The 20780-nt window shown below is 42.9% G+C and overlaps 1 long non-coding RNA gene across 7 annotated transcripts in view; it reads right to left on the bottom strand.

Moving 5' to 3' along the window:
* Positions 1 to 20780, bottom strand: part of LOC120096302 (uncharacterized) — a 61706-nt gene that overhangs the window by 20830 nt on the left and 20096 nt on the right. For all 7 annotated transcript variants that reach the window (XR_010057278.1, XR_005492607.2, XR_010057279.1 and 4 more), the window contains exon 3: positions 14714 to 15059. This is a non-coding gene — a long non-coding RNA (uncharacterized LOC120096302). The remainder of the gene's footprint in view (positions 1 to 14713; positions 15060 to 20780) is intronic.

Genomic DNA, 20780 nt, shown 5'->3' on the forward strand with positions numbered 1-20780 from the left:
CACATGGGATCCATCACTCACTGGTTTTCTAACTATTGTTCAGTATGCCCAGCTCTATACAAGGTAGAAAGAACACACATAGTGATGTGCGCACAGGCTAGACCAAACTGAATACAGCACAGGGTATGTGTTAGCTGATACTATTATTGCTCCTATGTTCAGATCACCATGTGCTCAAAACTCAAATTGAGTTTACAATGAAAGCTGGCCCCCCTCCCCCCAAAAAAATCACAATTAAATGAGTTGTCTCCACTGAGAATGATATTTAAGCGTTTCCCTGTAAACTTTTTTAAAACATTTTAACTAAAATAAATAAACTAACAAACAATGGTTTGCTTGGGTCAACAGAGTTCCTGATGTGGAACTTCATAGTGTGACAGAAAATCATTTCCCTGCTTTGTGATTCTAAATCATAGAATGAAAGCCTCCAGCTCCTTGGCTGCTTTGGTACTGGGATCCTTAGCCTGTGTTTCCTAGCAACAGATTTCAAAATCTCTGTGAAAGACCTGGGAAGAGCTTAACAGAATGCCACGGAAGAGCTGAAGCTCTGAATCATCAAAACCCCAGGATTAAGTCCCAGCTCTTCTCATCAGACACAGTGTGAAGTGAGATAATTGTCCTGCCCTTTAAAGCTTCAGTTTTCCTGACTGCTGGAAATCATAGAAACCACTTCCCAGGGTGCTCTGCCATGGGGCTACTGGGTATCCTCAATGTTCTCAGAGACAATTAGCTTGGTCTAAGTAATCCTCTAACATTACCCAGACACATGGCTGCCAACAGGGTAGCTAGATTCCCAAGAATCCCAGTATCCTTTTCCATAAAGAAAGGACTGGAATAAGATGTCCCACACCCTCCCCGGCCCTGGTGTACTCCCATCTGTGAGCCAGTCTCAGGATGTTCAGCAGCTATGGCCTTGTTCACAGTGTTCTCTCCTCCCTAAATGCTCATCTCCCTCATCAGTTTCTAGCTCTAGATATCCTCTGTCTGTAAGAAAAGGAAAGAATTCTCGTTCTTCAAGATCTGTTCTAAAAGTGTTTTTTTTTTTAAAAATCTGTATTCCAGAGGGAAAAATTGACAATATCACTTTAAGAAGATCATAGACCATTTCTGATTTTGGTTTCCACTCCACAGTCAAAAGCAAAAACTAGCCTTCACCTGCATGCTCCACACAAATCTCCTGTTAAAATGACAAATTGTTTTATTGATAGTCCTTGTCACTGTCACTGACGGCTGCAGGCCAGGCCTGGCATCGCCATCTCTCCGCGAGCATCTTGGTTGCTCGATGGGCACAGTCTTCGTTGTGTCTTACTTTTGTGTACGCCACTCCACTGCTACTCTACTTCACCCTGAAGGTAGGGCCTGTGACACACCGTCCCCTCAACTGTCTCAGCCCATGCGCACAGTCAGAATCAGGAAATACTAGCCTCGAACTCAGATCTGCCTGCTTCTGCCTCCTGAGTGCTGAGAGTAAAGCCATGTGCTAACATGCTTGAGAGCTATTTCCTTAATATGTGCATCCGTTCAACAAATACCTACCGAGCCACATCGAGTCATGAGATGGAGAGCGGAACAGATGCCATCCCTGTCTTCGCGGAACACAATAGATGAGTAAGACCAGTTAGACGCATGTAGAGTGAGCTGACTACAGTAATAAGAATGAAGAAGGAAACCACAGCTTGGGGTAGTGTCCAGGAGACTTCATTCAGTATGAAGGAGTCTAAATATAGCAGTGATTGGAGTACATTCCATTTGTCACTTTGGTTTGTGGCCCAAGTCCAACTCTATATGGGTGACTGCTCTGTGACTTTGTCCCCCTCCCTCAGAACTTAACTATGATATGTTCCTCTCCAGCCACACATAAAGTCACACAGCCCAGCTTCCTCCTTTGCCCATCACTCCTCAAAACACTGCACAGAGATGGCATCACCTCACTCCCAGAGATCGTCTCACCACCAACACCCCCTGTTTCCCTTGCCCACCTTTCCTTCCTTCTCTTTCTTCAACCACTGGTGCTAATTCTTCACACCTCACACACCTCCTTGACAGTGAGTTTGGATCCCTGGCTCCCCATCCTTACCCGGCTCCTATTCAGCACTGGTACCATTGTTCTTAGTTTTATTCCCAACCCACATAGCCATCTGATAAGAGATGGGGTTTTGTGGTGGTTTCCCTGTGTGAGATATGTTAATCTATGGGTAATTCCTCCCCCCAAACTATTCCTATTTCATCACCAATTTTAGAAATTTCCTTTTTCATCTGCAGACTCCAAGGCAGGCTTGAGGTCAAGGACTCAGCAGGCTGTGAAAGTCAAACAGACTTGGCACTGCCACAGAGCCCTGTTCTTTTATGGCTCTGCAGAGAACATGCAGACCACTGAGATGCTAGCACTTTCTGAAAGGATTTGTGGCATTTACACCTTTTGTAACCATAACGTCTGAGAAGTGGACTTTCCCTTGCCATGACTCAAGAGCATTATATATTGTTTGGGGGAGGATATGGGTTAGCTTAAGATTCCACATTGTTCTGAACTGGATTCTGTAGAATATAAAAATTAATAATGCAACTAATGTAATAACTAGTAGTGTAAAGACTAATGGTATTGGGGAGGAATGTCTAGAAATCCTGTACAGTTTCACATAGTAGAAATGAATATTTAACATATACTCTCCCAACCCATGTGATCCTGATAGGACATAAAGAAGCATAAAATGTGTCATTAAAACTTTGCTATTGGGGGGATTTAGCTCAGTGGTAGAGTGCTTGCCTAGCAAGTGCAAGGCCCTGGGTTCGGTCCCCAGTTCCAAAAAAAAGAAAAATAACTTTGCTATTGGGGAGGGATATCAATTACAGCAGCCAGTACATGCTTACAGAGATGTCTCATTGGTGAGGTGAAGATATAAGAAATTCTTATGGGAAAAATACACCCACACATAGGTGTACCTCTCTGAAAAAAAATAGACACAGGGAAATTGATTGTTCGATTGACTTGCCTGTCTAAGATTAGGGACACACATATCTTCCTCAAACCTCCCTGCTAATATAGAGGCCAAGAAAGGGGAGACGAGAGCATCAGTGGTCAGTTCAGCTATCACCTAAGTAAAGGTGAGAAAGAAATAACAAGGGGTGGGAGCTCCTGAGTTCCACCATTGGGAATAAAAGCAGAGAGAAGCATTGCAGAAGTTACCTACCATATCACAGAGGGGCAAGTAGACATTGACAATGCAGTGGGGATCCAGATATCCTCCAGAAGTCACCCACTCCAGCTGTGAGTGAAGAGTGAAATAGAAACCTCACTGCCTTACTCATTGCCACTCAGGCTCTATGGTCGATGGGTCAGGGTTACGCATTATCTGAATATCTGTTATCAAAGTCTGATCGAAGTGGAACCATCTTTAGGGAATTAAGAATCAAGAAGATGAAACCTCAAATGCATGAACAGTGAGAACAAATGAACCAAAAAATTAAATGAAGAGGAAGCAGGAGAGAGTTCCAAGAGACAAGACAGACTGTCTGAAAATCCTTAATGTAAAGACATGATATAGTGACTTTCAAGCTGTTTGTGTTTCTTGAAGTAAATGCTACACTTATTTTATCTCTACTGGCCTTTGGTCCTTCAGTAAAATCTGCTAGATCCCTGGGGATTATGCGTGCACACACGTGTGAGTGTGCGGACATGTATGTGTGGGCATGTGCATGCCTGAAATAAAGTAGGACTAAGTTTTTCCTAACCACACTGGTCAGTAGGGGATGCAAATGAGACTGAAGAATAATCTAGAAAACCAACTGTTTACAGATGGCAAAAGCCCATTACTGGAGATTATAAAAAAACATAAACCCCTTTATAAAAGCACAGAAATCTTTTAGAAAGGTTTCGACATAGAGTTGTTTTTAAGCGATTCAACTCCAAACAGCAAAGTGGTCATGCTTATAATCCCAGCACTTATGTCACAGTTTGAGACTGCTCTGAGCTATACAATATGCTCCAGGATAACCTAGGCTATTGTATAAGACATCTCCATGTGTTTAAAAACAAACACCCAAAATTATTAGGCAGTCATAGCAAATGTTTGAGCCACATGTGTGCTATGAGAACACTGAAAAGGCACGTATTCCAAACTTTAGAACAGCCGTCTAAATACACTGTATCTCTGGTAGTCTAGGGAAGAAGCAGGAACTACGATAGCCATTGTGGTGAGTGTCATCTCAGCCAGACTGACATGAAACCCATCCTTGCTCAGACCCTTTGACTCCACAATCCCCAAAGTCAATGACAGTGCCATCTGAGTCAGCCAGAGGTATACACATTTGTAATGGTATACGCGATGGTTAATTTCATGGTCAATGTGACTGGACTTGCAGTGGTCAAAAGGAAATATCTCTTGGCTGTGTCTGTAAAGGCTGTGTCTCTAAGGGCAATTTCAGAGACACTTGACTGGGGAAGGAAGACACGCCATGAATGTGAGCAGCATGACCCATTGGCTGGGATCCCAGTTGGGGACTCAGTGCCGCCAGTCACCTCCCTCTCCTGCTGCCATGCTTTCCTTGTCATGATGGACTTTATCCCTCTCAACCGTGAGCCAAAGTACACTCTTCATTTCTTAAGGTATTTTGGTCAAATCCTTTATCACAGCAAGAAGGAAAAAAAAAAAAACCTAATTGAATCTGAAACCCAAGAGGAATGAATGAGCCCTAATACACCTCCCAATCAACTTCATGGTTTCTGAGCTGCCAGTTTTAGCCAACACCAGAAGTCTATTTGGCATAGCTCTTACTGGGAACTTGGAATAGATCGCTTAGAGTTGCTCAGGAAGAGGGTTTTGAAAGACACAAATTAGTGCTGCACGCATTGTCTTCCTCTTGAGTAACCTGTACACTGCAGAACAAGATCAAACACCACTGATCTCTTCACAAATCTAAATATGGTCATGACTTCTCTGAGGACTAGTTGACTGGAGTAGAGGAGTTTCTAATCATAAATGACTCATGGGCCTCACAGGTTATGTCTAGTCCACCCTTCTCACATACATTGTTTCTGTCTTATAGGAAAGTATTACATAAAGATTAATTTTCACATAGACCAGTTTTATCTCTGCAGACTAAATGCTGGGGCCTTCAGACTAGAGATTAAGAATCACTAATGCAGCAATCCAAATGGTGAAGCTTTGCGGTCAGATCAAATGACTGGAATTGGCTTCCTAATGCTTAGAACTTGCAGGGAGTTAGGAAACAAGAGAGGTAAGGTAACAGCAAGGACATACACGGAGGCTTCCAACTTCAGTCCAGAATGGGTAGCAACACTGACCTGACTGCCTGGAAGCCCCAGGCCACCCACCCAGGCAAAGATGTACAAAGCTTAAGCCAATAAAACCTTTAACTTCACTCCCTCAATTTGCTGAAACAAATAAGATCAAAGTTGAGAAGAACCTCAACCAGGACTTCCAGCTCTAACCAGGGCACAAAACCTTCCTCTGAACTCCAGTTGGCCTTTTTTCTTGAGCCAAAAACACTGAGTAGAAACAGACATTAAAAAAAAAAAAAATCCTGCAGCTTTATGGCTGGAAAGAATCTAAGCTAATCTTACCAATCCTTTTGCTTTACAGATTAGGGAACTGAGGTAATGACCTCTTATTAGATGAAGTGCCCAGATTTTGGTCTAGTAAAGACAGAATCAGAGGTATTTGCCAAGTCTCTGGATTCAAGACTAAAGACTTGAATTAGATCCACAACTTTACACCCCAGCCAAGCCAAGGACTGCCAAGCCAAGGACTCCCCACAATGCCAATCAACACATTAAAAAAAAAAAAAAAACTATGTTCCAAATGAAAATGCATTTCCTTGGGTAAAGAGAGAATCCCCTTGCCCATCCCCATTGGTTCTGAAGCAATAGCCAGATAATGTCTTTGAAAAGTTTTTCAACAGGCTAGGCACTTTACCTCCAGCATTTCATCCAGTCCTTCTCTTAATCTGATGAGGTGGGTATCATTGCTACCCACACTTTACTGAAAAGGAATCTGAGAGGTCAAAATATAATTGGCCATTGTTCTTACAGCAAGAGGTCTATGGTAATAAGATACATGCATAGGCTATCCACCGTCCTGACCCAGCACTTAGTCATTATTATGCTGACAAAAGACTAACAAAAATGTAATCCAAATTTAACCACAGTGAATAGGAGTGAGCCTCTCCTTTCTTTATTCATGATTTGCTTTGTCCCCTGGGCTACTCAACATCTAAAATTCCAGCCCTCTAAACTCTGTCACCATGGGAGAGGGTTCTACCGTCTCCTCCACTAGCTATCCTCTAACGCCACCAGACCAAGATTCTGCTGAAGCTGGGAAATCCTAGGGTCTTGAAACCTCGGTCACCATGTGCTTCTGTGGCTCCCGCTTGGGATCCAGGGCACATCAAGTCTCTAGGATGAAATTAGCATCTGCTCTCCTCCCACACTCTGTTCTGCTAAATTCTGCAAATGAGGGCTTTAGGACATGTGAACAATCCCAAATGTTCTCTTAGGAAGGGGGAGGGAGGAACACAAACCACAAATCAGGCCTGTGTAGGTCTCAGGATTGAAGATACAAAGGAAATGGTGTATGTACATTCCTTGGGCTAAAGTTTGTTGGCTTATTTTAGTCCGTTATGGGTAGGATTATAAAAATGCTGTGGGTCTAATGGTACTAGGAGCCCCTCTTGCAGTCAATAATATAACAGCCCTTCTGAGGATCTCTGGTTCTGCCTATGTCTCAGAAACAGCAAGACCTCTGGGGCCAAGAAATGAGTATATTTTCCAATAATCTCCCTTGTGTATTAATATATACCTGTGTATTAACAAACATGTGTTAATATACATCAACTCTCTATGAGCCAAGATCTGTTAGTCTACAATTAAAAGATATTTCTACTGCTGAGATCAACTTCTTTCCAGAACAAGGGAAAAAAATCGTCTTGAAGTGGGGATACAGAAAGAAACACAGGGAGTGCTTTGGTAATGATTTGTTCTTGTCTGTGATGTTCTATAGCGTGGGCTAAAGAACTTGAGGTAAGCAGAAGCAGGAGTTGGTGATAGAGCAAGAGGAACAATGGATGTGCAGTGTAAGTAGCATGGTCCTTCCCATACACAGCCCTGTAGAGCCTCATGCCAGCCCTGAGATGAAGGTCCTTTAAGGGCTGCCTGGAATGATCTTACAGGTCGTGCCAGCTGAGGGAGCCAACAAGAGGCTCAAATCAAACCCACATTCAGCATGCCAAGCTACAGACCCACGGGCCAAAAGTATTGAGTTTCTAACTCACACAAAAGTGCTGTCTGAGTTATCTGAAGCTCTGGGTATTGTTGTCTCACTGACTGAGGGAAAACTTAGACTGTAGATGGTGAGCCATCTGCCCAGGGTCACCGCAGTACATTTTCTGGCAACCAATCAAAGCCTATCTGCTCCGCCATTTTGTTCCTTCTGCCAGATTGTCAAGTGTGATGAAATGGAAGAAAAAGGCAGTCAAGGAAACTCAAATCCCATGCATTGAACATCACCGTAAGTGCCTAGTGACCTGTCTCTGAAATAAACAGCACTAATTACAAGGAGGCACAATGGCAGGCAGACACGCACGTTCCCCTTCATAGTCATCTAGTAACATTCATCAGCCATGTAACAGTGAAAGATCTTGGTCTTCTACAGAGACTGGAAGAATCTGGCTTACAGAGCTTGTGACTGATGTCCCCAACCGTCAGATGAGAAACTGGAAACCAGGCGGCAGGCACACGGTGGAGTCAAACAAGTTGTTTGTGTTAGAGAGGGACAGGGAAACTCCACAGAAACACCCTAGAACTTGAACTTGGCCTTTAGAGTTACAAAAAAAAAAAAAAAAAAAAATTCTCTCTATGGCATTTCCTTAAAAAGTTGTAAAACCCAGAGAAGTAAACCTCCAGCCTAGGCCCGGTGAGCCATCACTGTGCTGAGCTGCGGGAGATGACTGTGCCTCACCTTGGTGTGTGATGGGCTTTCCTGATGAAAAGACCCAGGCCGCCACACCTCCCACTGCAACAGCCACCACCTCCTGCCTAAACTCGCTCTGCTGCTGTAGGTGGCACATGACAAACAGAAAGGAAAATGGCTGTAGGAAGTAAAAATGCACTAAGACTTAACAGATTAGATTTTCCAGGCACTGGGGGCACTCCGTCATCTTTCGTTGTTTGTGTGTTCTGTTGTCTGTTTGTCTGTTTATAATCAGGGTTTTTCTGTGTACCCCTGACTGTCCTGCAACTCACATTGTAGACCAGGAAAGCCTTAGAAATCTGCCTGCCTCTGCCTTCAGGGTGCTGGGATTAAAGCTGTGCTCGCCATGGTGGGCTTCAGCAGTGTAGTCTTGAATTGGTTTGGGAAGGGGTGGGTGGAAAATGCCAAGTCTTCCTCTGAAGTGTGGTATAGCTGTGGTGCTGTGGTAAGGAGCTGGGGCCAGGTCTCTGCTGGGTACACAGGAGAAGACAGTTTCTGTTGGAGTTCTGTCAGGATGATAATGACCAGGTGATACACTACAGTGTCTTTGCTGAAGGGTGTTGGTACCAGGAAGGCCAGCCATGTGATTAACTTTGAACTACTGTTATCAGTTTGAACTTATAACCTCTAGAATCAAATTCAGCTATGTGGTCCATGAGTCAATGAGCTGTGCCTATCTAAGTGAAACCTTAGTTAAAAAAATCTGTAGGGGCTGGTTTTGTGTGTCAACTTGACACAAGCTGGAGTTATCACAGAGAAAGGAGTCTCCCTCGAGGAAATGCCTCTATAAGCTTCAGCTGTAAGGCATTTTCTCGATTAGTGATCAAGGTAGGAGGGCCCAGCCCATTGTGGGTGGTGCCATCCTTGGGTTGGTGGTCCTGGGTTCTATAAGAGAGCAGGCTGAGCAAGCCAGGGGAAGCAAGATGGTAAACAGCATTCCTCCATGGCTTCTGCATCAGCTCCTGCCTCCAGGATCCTGGCCTGTGTAAGTTCCTGTCCTGACTTCCTTTAGTGATTCCTTATAGCAAGGGGGAAGTGTAAGCTGAATTAACCCTTTCCTCCCCAACTTGCTTCTTGGTCATGACGTTTTGTGCAGAAATACAAAACTTGACTAAGACATAAACTATCTCTAAATCCTATAGCTGGATTAACTCTCCATATTGGTAATTCTGTTAGCACCCAGGTAAGTGTACATGAAATGAAAGGGTTCATAACACCCTGTTGGCAAAAGGGGACTGGCGAGCAACTTAGAGTGAGCCAGTGTACAATCTAACGTATGCATTGTGTGTTAGTCCTCTAAGAACATCTTGTTGAAAAGATGGCAGTCACTGCTCAGCTGCCTAGTTTTAGAAATGCAAACAAAGACCTAAAGCAGTGTGCCTGAGCTCACATTATGGACTCAGCAGTGAGAGGAAGCCCAGTATAAAGTTCCAAGTCTAACTCAGCACTTCCCACGGATGCTCTCTCAGGCTTGGAGCAACAATTTCTAATTCCTGTGGATAAGGGGTTAAGGGCCTGCCTCTGGGGCTGGATAGGATGTGCCTGCTTTCTCCTCTGATCCTTTACTCCTGAAATAACAGCACACAAGACATCGGCACAAGGCGATAAAGAACAGGGGGAGGCTGCAGTGTGTTCTTCCTGGAGAGAGAGCCCATGGAAAGCCAGACCACCAGAACTACTGAGCCCACCAGACTGGCCCTGCTGACACTAGCCAGCGGCAGAGTTGAACAATGTCTGCAAAGAGATCCAGTGTCGCCTCGGTGTCAACTAAAAATAGCAGCAGGACTGTTCCAAAAAAAAAAAAAAAAAAAAAAAAAAAAACCATAAGCCACAAGCTCCTGAAACAGCTGGACCCTGTGACGGTGAAGTCAAACACTGCATTCCTCTGTGGTCAAGGAGAAGCTGTAGTTTGCTAAAATATCCATATAACCCAAACATATCCTCTCCCTCTTTCTCTCTTTTTTCTGTCTGTTTGTCTGTTCCTGTCTATCTGCTTCTATGTCTCTGTGTCTGTCTCTCTCTCTCTCTGTCTCCATATATGTGTCTCTGTCTCGTCTCTGTGTATATGTCTCCCTCCCTCTCTGACTGCCTGTCTGTCTCTGTCTGTTTCTCTCTGTCTGTTTCTCTCTGTCTCTCTCTCTGTGTCTCTCTCTCTCTCTCTCTCTCTCTCTCTCTCTCTCTCTCTCTCTCCTTTCCTCTTCAACTTCCTGTTCTCCTCTCCCTCCTCCTCTCCCACTCCTTCTCTGCTGCCTCAAACCCAAGCCTGGCAAGTCCTTTACTGTGAACTAAAACCCAGCCCTTCCTTCCTTCCTTCCTCTATGCTGCACCTCTACTGCACTTTCCCCTACATTTCCTTGGTCTTTCAACAACACCTGAATTCATTAATCCTGTACCAGTGGAAACTCTGGCAAGCCTTTGACTTGAAAAGAACACCTAGGGAGCCAGGAGTTTACCTTCCTCACTACCTCCTTCACCAACACAAGAGATTCCCCAGGCCAAAAGGGAAACCCACTCTAGCCACAGTGAGATATTGACAGGTGATGGCTGGGTTTTACTATCTTCCAGCATCACATGACTCTTAAAGTCCATAAATAACAGGTCAGTGCGTAGTCTCATGAAAATACAGGAATGATCCAGTCTTACCACCGTGTTCAGATATGCCATGCAGCCCCAGGACACAGAGCCACTCAGTGACCCACCCAGGTTTGGGAGAACCAGGTTAGTGGCCTGTGGTGACTGCTTCAAGCCAGTAGGTGCCGGGAAGCATTCTTCTAAAGGATTTCAGGTTCACAACCTTGCACTCAGTTCAAAGGAGCCCCCTGATTCCCTCTAAACCACAACTTGTTTCGTTGCTTACTTTCTTACATTTCTCTAACCCTATGTGGACAGACCATCCAGTCTACAGGAATGCAACCCTTAATGACAGGGATAGAGGACATAACATGGGGTACTGTTTTAGGGTAAACTAGCTTTTAAGTAAATAGAAGAAACACAATAAAATTAATAATAAAAGTAAACGCATAATCCAAAGTCGGGGATCCCATACTGCATAGTAATTGCCTGATCTGTATCCATGCAACTACCAGATCAGCTTCACTGCAGATGCTTGGGGGATGGGCTCCGAGACCACTCGGTGACCAGACTTCCTAAGTTCCTTGCAGTCTCACAGCATCGTTCTGTATGTCACCTCATTGGCCAAATGTCATTGTGTGGCATGTTGCCAGGGCTACAGCCAGTCATTATAAAGTAAGAATGTCCCTTTAAGAGTACTTTGCCTCGGATTTGGGGATTTAGCTCAGTGGTAGAGCGCTTGCCTAGGAAGCGCAAGGCCCTGGGTTCGGTCCCCAGCTCCGGGGGGGAAAAAAAAAAAAAAAAAAAAGAAGAGTACTTTGCCTCAGGCTAGAGAGATGGCTCAGAGGTTAAGAGCACTGACCGCTCTTCCAGAGGTCCTGAGTTCAAATCCTCGCAACCACATGGTGACTCACAACCATTTGTAATGAGATCTGATGCCCTCTTCTGGTGTGTATACAGTGGTATACTCATGTACTTATGTAAATAAATAAATACATCTTTTTCTTAAAAAAAAAAAAAAGAGTACTTTGTCTCCTAGTGAGACTCTCATGGAGAAAACTAGTTTCCATATGTAAATGGTTCTCACTTGGAGACAGCTTCCTGGTCAGAGATGGGAGCATGTGTCTACTTTTGCTTTCAGTTCTAGGACCTCATCTGGTACAGACCATGCAAGCTCTGCACAGGCTACCTCAGCCTCTGCGGCCCTGTTGTATTTAGATGGCCTTGTTCTCTTTGGTGTCCTGAATCCCCTCTGGCTCTTAGGCTCTTTCTGTCTCTTCTTCCACAGAGTTCCCTGATCCCTAAGGGGAGTGATTTGATGGGGATTTCCCATTTAGGGCTGAATATTCCAATGTCTCTCACTCTCTGAATATTGTGTGGCTGTGAATCACTGAATTTGTCCTCATCTGATACAGGAGGAAGCTTTCACTGTGATGGCTGAGCAAGGCACTGGTCTCTGAGTACAGCACAATGTCATTAGGAGTCATTGTATCGCTACATCCCTTAGTAGAACAGTGGTACTTTGTTTTCCCCTAAGTCCCCGGGGCATCTTAGTCTCCAGTTCTGAGTCACCTAAGCAGTGTCAGGTACAGGTTCCATTTCATACAGTGGGCCTTCAGTCCAGTCAGTTATTGGTTGGGTAGTCGCAGGAGTTTTGAACCACCATTGCCAGGGCATACCATGCAGGCAGGACAGCACTGTAGATCAAGGGGTTCATAGATGGGTTGGTATTTACTTTTCTCCTTTGATGCTTTGCAGAGTACATTCTGGTGCCCACACTAGCCAAGACAGGCGAAGGCTCTACCCTTAAGGGTAGCCACATGCCCAGCAGTAGATGCCCAACAGAAAATGAACTCAAAGGTGTCTTTAGAGGTTCATTGTCTCATAATAATCAGAGCTCTTTCTTTCTTTCTTTTTCTTTTCTTTTGTTAATTTATCTTTTTTCATTTTTATTTTTACTTCTAGTTTTTATTTATCTCTCTCTTTTTTTAACCCTACAGATCCTTTGCATATATATTATAGCTTCAACTTTTCTGTTTTCCTGGAATCCCTGAGTATGTAAATGAGTGAGTCTCTGCCCATATCTATCTCTTATACCTGCTCTTGGGCTCTTTTTCTGTTTGTCCTATTGTGATGTTTGTTTTTACTTTATCATATTATTATATTATATTATATTATATTATATTATATTACTATTCCTTAGAAACCTATTTGCTTTCTAATAAGAGATAGAAAGGGGGTAGATCAGATGGGATGGGAAGGAGTAGAGGGAGAAGAATCAGGACATGCCATGGAAAAAAAAGAATAAAAGAATGTCTTTTTTGTCCTGGTTGTAGAGAATTTCCCATTGGTTCTTAAAAGATAAGTCAGAAGCCGTATTGAATCTTTTCTCATGGTTCTCCTATCAGAATCATTTCTATTCATTTTATCTGATAAAAAGTGGGTATCCCTGGGCTTGAACAACATGCTAACTCCATTTATGTGTTCAGGGGGTATTTGTTGTGCCATCTGTTGTTTCAGTCACCAGGGATCAAACAGTGAAATCAAGGCCTTTCTGCCCTGAACACAGAAGAGAAAACCAGTAAAGAGCTCTAGAGAGCACAAGCAGACAGACACCCATGGTCAAGTAGCAGTGAGTTCTATGTAGAAAACAAGTTACCGGAGACACGAGTTTTCACTGCCCCATGATGAACCTACACAGCACCCACTAAGGACCCAGTGGATACTTGTCTGCACGGAAATACTGTGCTAAACAACTACTATTTAACCCCTCAGTATTGTCCTTACCAAATGGCTCTAATCTCTTCAACATCATGTTCCTCTAGGAAAACAAACCCAGCCAAGATAAAAAACGTCAAGATGCTGTTTTCATAGTATCTCTCGCAAACCTCAACAAAGTTAGTTGGAAACATACGGTGCAGTCAGTCTACCTAACTGGGGAGGAGAGACTCGTGTCAGAAAACACGGGGGTTGTTGTTGGTGGTGGTGGTGGTGGTGTTGTTGTTGTTTTTAATCTGATTTTTTTTTTACATCTTGCTGGGAGAAGCCACTATATCATGCCGTCTATTAGAAATCCAAACTAATTACATTAAGAAATAGACTCAGAGTCTGGCGAGGGAACGTAGCAGATAAAAGCACTTGTTGCCCAACTAACAACCTGGGTTAGATCCCCAGAACCAGCATGATGGAAACAGTCTTTTGACCTCAACATGTATGATATGGCACATTTTTTATACACACACGCACATGAGCACATGCATGCACATGCATGGACATTAAATAAATGTTAAATGTTTCTTAAGTTTAAAGACGTAAATGCATAAGTAGATTAAAAAGCAACTTGCTCGAGTTTCTTAGCGATTTTGGGTAAACAGAAACAGCAGCAGCTTGGGGTGTGGTGCCTACATGAGCAGCCTGCCATTGCTCTAACAGAGAGTAGTACTTCTCAAAGAAAATGTTGCTTTTTGTCAGAGTAGCCAAAAGAAAAGGAGTGTGTTCTAGCTTTAGTTCTGGGTACATCATAAGCTCACAGAATGTAGACACAAAGTCTGTTGCTGTTGAAAATGCTGTCTGGCCAGCATAGTCATCCAGTGTCCTGTGTAGGGACCTGCAAAGTTACTCCCTTTTTCCAGGGCAGGAGTCTAATTCCTGTGGACAACCCTACTAAGCTGAAGTTTGAGGTGGGGCAGGGTGAGGCAATCATCTTAATTGAATGCATAGGCGCATGCTCTGTGAGCCAGGGTTCTCCTATAACAGAGTTTGTAGCAGGAAGAGAAGGATTTATAACCAATACCTGACCAGTAAAATTATGACGGGAACTGGATCTACTGGAAATGCTTTCCAAGCGGTCTTTTTGGATCGTGGACCCTCTGTGCTTCTGAAATGACCTTTTTCAGAAATACGAAAAAACCGGAAGTTGCACCTAAGCAACATTGCTTAAGCCAAGGCACAAAACCTGAACTGTTCTTTGAAGAAGACAAAGCAAGTATAACACACGTCCATATATACTAGCGATTCCCATGCCGGTTTCCTTCCTTTTTCAAGTAAATTATAAAAATATGAGGATTTGTAAGGACATGGTGAGTGAAGAAACTTGTCACTGGGTGTATGAATCACTTGTCTTTTCACACTGCAACAAAAGTCACTGACAGACTCACCTTTTGGGAGGAGCCAGGGATTTGTTCACGGCTGCAGCGATTTCAGTCTACACGCCTTAACTACGGACTCTGCCTGGACCCATAGAGAGGCACAACATCATAGAGGAGAGGGAGGAGGAGGTCTTCAACTTCTGACAGGAAGTAGAGGACACTGCAGGGATGTGGCAGGACGAGACACAACCGCAAAGGCCCCAAGGACACTTCCAAGTGCTTCCTCTACCTCGGCCCGGTTCCTAAAGCCTCCACCTCCTCCTGCAAAGAGCACCTCCTCCTGGGGTCTGAGGATTCAACATCGCAGCCTGTGCGGAGCATTGCGTGTTCAACCCGAACGCCACGGGTGCACGGTCTATAACACAAACCAGAGCAGAAACAAAAGGGGATAAATTGTTTTTCCCTCCCTGATCCGTGGGAATTGAAAAGCTGTCTGACAAAAGCAGGGAGGTTCACTATTTTTCTGTGGCTGCTTAATTTCTCTTGGAAACCAAGGAGCCCAAAGTGATTTAGTATCTGACTTTTACAGACAAGGCCGCTTTCCAGAATCTAAGCTCCAAATGGCACTGAATCAAGAGAAGACCCACCTGGTTATAAAAAGCCTAGGTAACGAATGCTCTCCGAAAGACACACTTGTGTTATTTGCTCACACGTGTAGAAGAGTGTGAGGCGGACTTGTAATGTCCTCAGAGTCCCCCAGGAAAACTGCCTGAATGACTAGAGACCATTTTAAAGTAGTAATTATTATCATACTACAGACTTGAAAGTATGGAGTATGAAAGTACTCCATTCTGCCTTCCCCACTAATATCTGAAATTAATTAACTGTTTAAATGGCTATACTTCCTGATCCAAGGAGCTTGATGTATTCTTTTGAATCTCTTCTTTCTGATCATCAAAGATATACAAAGAAGACAAAATCATGGTAGAGAGAGAAGTTTGGAAAGAGGGGGAGGAGGGGAAATCATGGACTCTAATGTTTTTAAAATGAAAAACAAAAGTCAGAACTATGCTGCCTAATCGACTTCATTGGACAAGTGATCAAATTGGAAAACTTCCTCACCCATTAAATCAAATCAAAGACAGAGCCTGATTAACATATAAATAACTTAAATTGCCCTTTGGATACTATGACAAAATAGTCATAATATCGTTTTCCCTCCAATTTGTTTTTTTTTTTTTTTCATTCCAGAAAGTTCTTGACCTCATTTGAGAAATTTAGCACTACAGGAACTTCAACACTCATGACCCCCAAACTGAATTTCCACTACATTGGCCAAGGGATTTCTGTGATTCTCTTTTCCAGCACTAAATATAGAAATTAGATTTATGTTACCATTTGGATTATTTTTCAATTTTTCATTTGTTCAAAGCCTTAAAACCACTTTAAAGGCCTCTTAATATTTTATGAGCAGCACTGAGTGCCTGAAAGTGCTGTCTTAGGTGTTCATGCAACTGATCTGACCTATACTTTAGAACTGTTCTAGCGTGACTTTCCAAGGGTGTTTTTGCAAATGGCCACCTTGACTGTTGTTTTAGACTCCTTTGCTTCCTTTGGTTTCATAATGACAGATCAGCTCCAGGATAATTCGTTACCAAGGGAATGGATAAATATTAAAGGGAAGGAAATATCATCCCTGCAAAGTCCTCCATGTTTACTTAAAAAAATTCTTTATATGGTTGAATCAATTGAGACTTAGAAAAATGATTCAGGGTAATAATAAAGCGTGTGGTTCAAGGACAAGACTGGTGTTCTGTATGTGGTTCCTCTTTGGTAGTGTGTTTCATTTGCTTTAAGCCTGGAAATGGTGTTGTTGTTGGGGTTTTTTTTTCCCCTGCTTTTGTAGAAAAGTAACCATACAGATAGAGAAGAAACCACCAACTGCAGGAACTGAAGAAAGCCAGCCGCATGCATTGGTGTCAAGCTGCATGCATTGGTACCGAGCTACATGCATTGGTGTGCTGTAGTGCAAACAGCAGCTATTCTCTACCCACAAGTAACAGAAAGGCTGGTTCAGCCTTCACTGGGATGCCTGGGGCATCATGTGTATTGGTGACAGACAAATAACCCCAAGACAGGAAACAGGTTATCTAGGCTGCCTTGGGAACCTGAAGCTCAGATGCTTCTATAAAAATCACAAGTGCTTTAGATTAGAAATGGGACCACAGCCTAGAACCCATGAAATGTCCTTAGATTATTAAAGCAAATATGTTGGAATGTTGGTCCATCAAGGTGCTGGGGAGATACCTAGGACTGCTTATCCTACAAGTGCGAGGACCTGCATTTGATCCCCACATCTATAAGAAGCTGGGTATGGTGGCAGACTTGTAGTCCCAGTGCTTGGCAGGCAGACACAGATATATCTCTGGGCATCACTGGCCCAACAGCCCAAGCTCCTTGGTTGTCATCAGGCCAGTGAGATATTTCGGTCAACAAAAAAGAGAAAAAGGTAGACAAGCCCTGAAGCATGAGCTATCACAAGTACACACATACACACATACATATTAGATGTAAAGGCATTATATGAAAGATAAAAAAATAAAGAAATAAAGTTAAGATTAACATGAACCCCTGACAGACAAATAACAAGAAAAGTAAAGATTGCTGAACCCAGACCCATTCGTTCAGTAAGTCTGTCATCGGGAGAATATGCTAGCCCACAAACAATTCCTCATGTCCAGCATAGCTGACCTGGTTAAAACATAAGGGCATAAGTCTTCTGGAGACCTGAGGCTCCTGAGTATTTAGAAGACTCCAGCAACAAAAGCCAGGGTCACTTGAGGTCAGACATTCCAGAACAGCAGCTTGGAATGGCGTGCAGACCTGGCTTGAAGAATCCAGAAATCTCGCCTTCGATTCCATAAACAAGCCATTCAGGTCTCAAGTGCCAGGTCGAGAAAGCAGCCATAGCCGCGCTTGCTATTTGTGTGAAGAGATGTAGCAACCTTAGTGAATCTAGGTATCCAGTCAACATGATAGCAGTTGATATATGTATTGATACTCTACTCTAGTAGCTGTTGTGAATTCTACAATGAACAAGACAATCAGTCATACCACCTATTTCATAACTGTTTCCTCCAAGATTAAAACATTTTATCCTTCCAGAAGTTTCTAAAGCAGGGAGAGAAACAACTCAAACCTTCAGGAAGTCCCTGAAAATGACCAGACTCATTAAGCCCCTCCCCACCAGAATAAACAATAAAAACTGAGAGCCCCATTCCCCACCCCATGACAGAAGGAAGACAGGCTACAAAGAAGACTCTCAGACAAGACCAGCTGCCTGGAATAAGCAGGAACCACCTGAGCTGCCCAAAAGAGGTTTAGACCAACTGAGGTGCCTGGAGAGGACACTTTCCAACCTGTTGAGCTTCCTGCAGTCTGTTTGGTGTGCTCCAGGATCCCAGTTTGGGGAACTATCACCTAAACAGGGGTGGAATTTGGTGAAGTAGCTATCTTTGAGTCATTTATGCTCCTGTAAGTAACCCTTCACCCATATTCCTGTAACCTCAATAAAACTCATTGGTTCAGCACATTGGACTTTACTGCTCTCTGTACTTTGATCTATCATGAGTTTCTTCCTATCTGGGGTGAGTAGACATGTGTTTCGTGTCTCTGCAGGAAAGGTTTTATCACACGACACTCCTCTCCTGACTTTGTCTACAGAGAGATGCAGATACCTTCTTAAGGTATTGTCATAAGGATGAAAATCAAGACTAGTAAGATTTATACAGAACATTTTACTGTAAATGCTGATTGAAAGACAGAGACTATAATTAAGATATGGGCAATAGAAAAGCATAGAGGAAGAGGGGTGCAGGAACACTTGCCAACTATAATGGCATTTGCTTGTAATCCCAGCAATTGGGGTGTGGAGGCAGGAGGATTACAAGTTCAAGATCATACTTAGAACAAGGCCAATATGAGCTATGTGAAACACTGTCTAAAGAAATAGATAAAGATAGATAGATAGATAGATAGATAGATAGATAGATAGATAGATAGATTTGAATATGCAATTGTGTTGTTACAAGCGTACTTTGTTGAGCTACCCACTATTAGCTATTATATTTTATTAGCTACCTAAAAGTGTTGTCTACAACCATAAAAAAGACTAGAAAACTAACACACTAGAGCAGTGCATGAAGATTCCAACCAATTAAGATTATCTAGTCTTCTGATTAATGCTTATCTGACAACATCTCATTTAACTTGGCCCCAAATATGCTTTACAGACTCAACTTAGATCATTTCTGCAAGGCAGAACTGTTAGCAAGGTTGTGTGGGAAAAGTGTATGTGTATGCCTGTTTATGTGTGTATCTGTGTGTGTGTGTGTGTGTGTGTATGTATCTGTGTGTGTCTGTGTGCATGTGTCTGTGTGCCTGTGTCTGTGTCTCTGTGACTGTATGCATGTGTCTCTGTGTATATGTTAAGCTAAGCAAATGACAGGACATAGAATAAATTCAGTAAACTCGTCTGCAAAAGTGTGTTGCATTGCAATCATTCCGAGAGAAATGAGGTTTCAATGAAAATACTTGTCACCTGACTTGCCCAGAAGATGTTTTGTAAACTGATGCTGGGAGAACCTCGAGGAGAAGGAAAGCCTGCATCACTCCCTACTCCACTTGCCGCCAGAACAGAGTACCTTTATAATCATAGGCTTGTCCTGTACTTATTAGCATTTTGAAGGCCTTCCCTAAACATATGTGCTATAACACCTCACAGCTTCCGGAATATTTCTTATGACTGGCATCAGACCAGTTGAGCCAAGGCAGGAAGCGACTCTCTGTTATGTTACATCTTGAATTACTTCATTTCTGGTTAACAATCAAATTTCCCCCAGTTATATTCATTATTCTTCAACTTTCTCCACATGTGATTGTTATGCCTTTATTACATTTATTCTGATCTGTCTTTGGAGTTAGAGTCAAACTCTATTAGCTGGGTCTTTGGAGAATATGATATTTTTGCTGGTAGAGCCGTTTGATTTCCAACATGGTATCCTACAGAACATGACCGTTCTATGAGTGGTAAACAAATCTTCTACCACAAGAGAAGGGGGGGAATACAAAGAATGAAAGGAAGAAGGTTGGGTTGAAGGATATTTTTCACACTCCAATAAATTTGAAAAGCATTTTGACTTCAGAACTTCGCTAATGGGTTTCTTTGACACAAGAATATGGATCACAATTCTTTGAGAAAATAAATGGCCTTTAAAACAAACTTATATGGCCAAAATACTTTTCTCCCTGAAGCCACCTACCATTATGAAGGATTGTACTCAGTGGACAGTTTTAAGAAATCGTATTGTGGGCTATGTTGTAGGCCAGGAATGGTGCGCCTCTCTGTGTCATGTATTTGAGTAAATTTCTCTGCACTGTGAATTTTTGTTTTTAATTCTTTTTGCCTGTGTTTCTCATAACTCCTTCTCCTGGGTTAATTTGCTTGAGGAACTCAAAGAACTTGGGGAAATGCTAACAGTTCCCAGTTGCTTATATAGGACATTGCAAGGGACATAGATGAAGCAATATATAATAATGTGTGCATGGGAAATAGTCAGAACCTCAGCGTCCCCTGGGAACACCCTCTTCTAGTCACGTGTTCAGCTCTCCAGAATCTCCATAGCCCTGTCCTTTGGAGTTTTTTTTATAGCCTTTTTATAGATATAGACTGCTAGCAGTAGAGACCTAGGGGGTCTCTATTCAGACTCTTCTTGGTCTCTGTGTGACACTGTTCCATCCAGGTTGTGGCATGACCCATAAAGAATGCGAAGGGTCTTATGACCAATTCTCAGCCCAAGTTAGTTCAAAATAATTCCTGTATGGCCAGGTTCAAGAAAAAAAAAGGAAGGGGAAATTAAGGATTTTGTACCCAGCTTTAGAGAGGGTATTATGAGCCAGTTGCTGATGATTTCACAGGATGACAAACATCCTACTTGGTCCTAATGGTGCCAGAGAGCTCATTTGTAAAATACAAATAACAATATTAATATTTTGTATCCCAACAACACATCACCAACATTTCATGACTTATAAGGTTTCCTGTTACTGTTTTCAGCAGAATGTCTCCTCAGAATGG

This window comes from Rattus norvegicus, chromosome 13 (assembly GCF_036323735.1).
Source record: "Rattus norvegicus strain BN/NHsdMcwi chromosome 13, GRCr8, whole genome shotgun sequence".
NCBI classification, from domain to species: domain Eukaryota; kingdom Metazoa; phylum Chordata; class Mammalia; order Rodentia; family Muridae; genus Rattus; species Rattus norvegicus.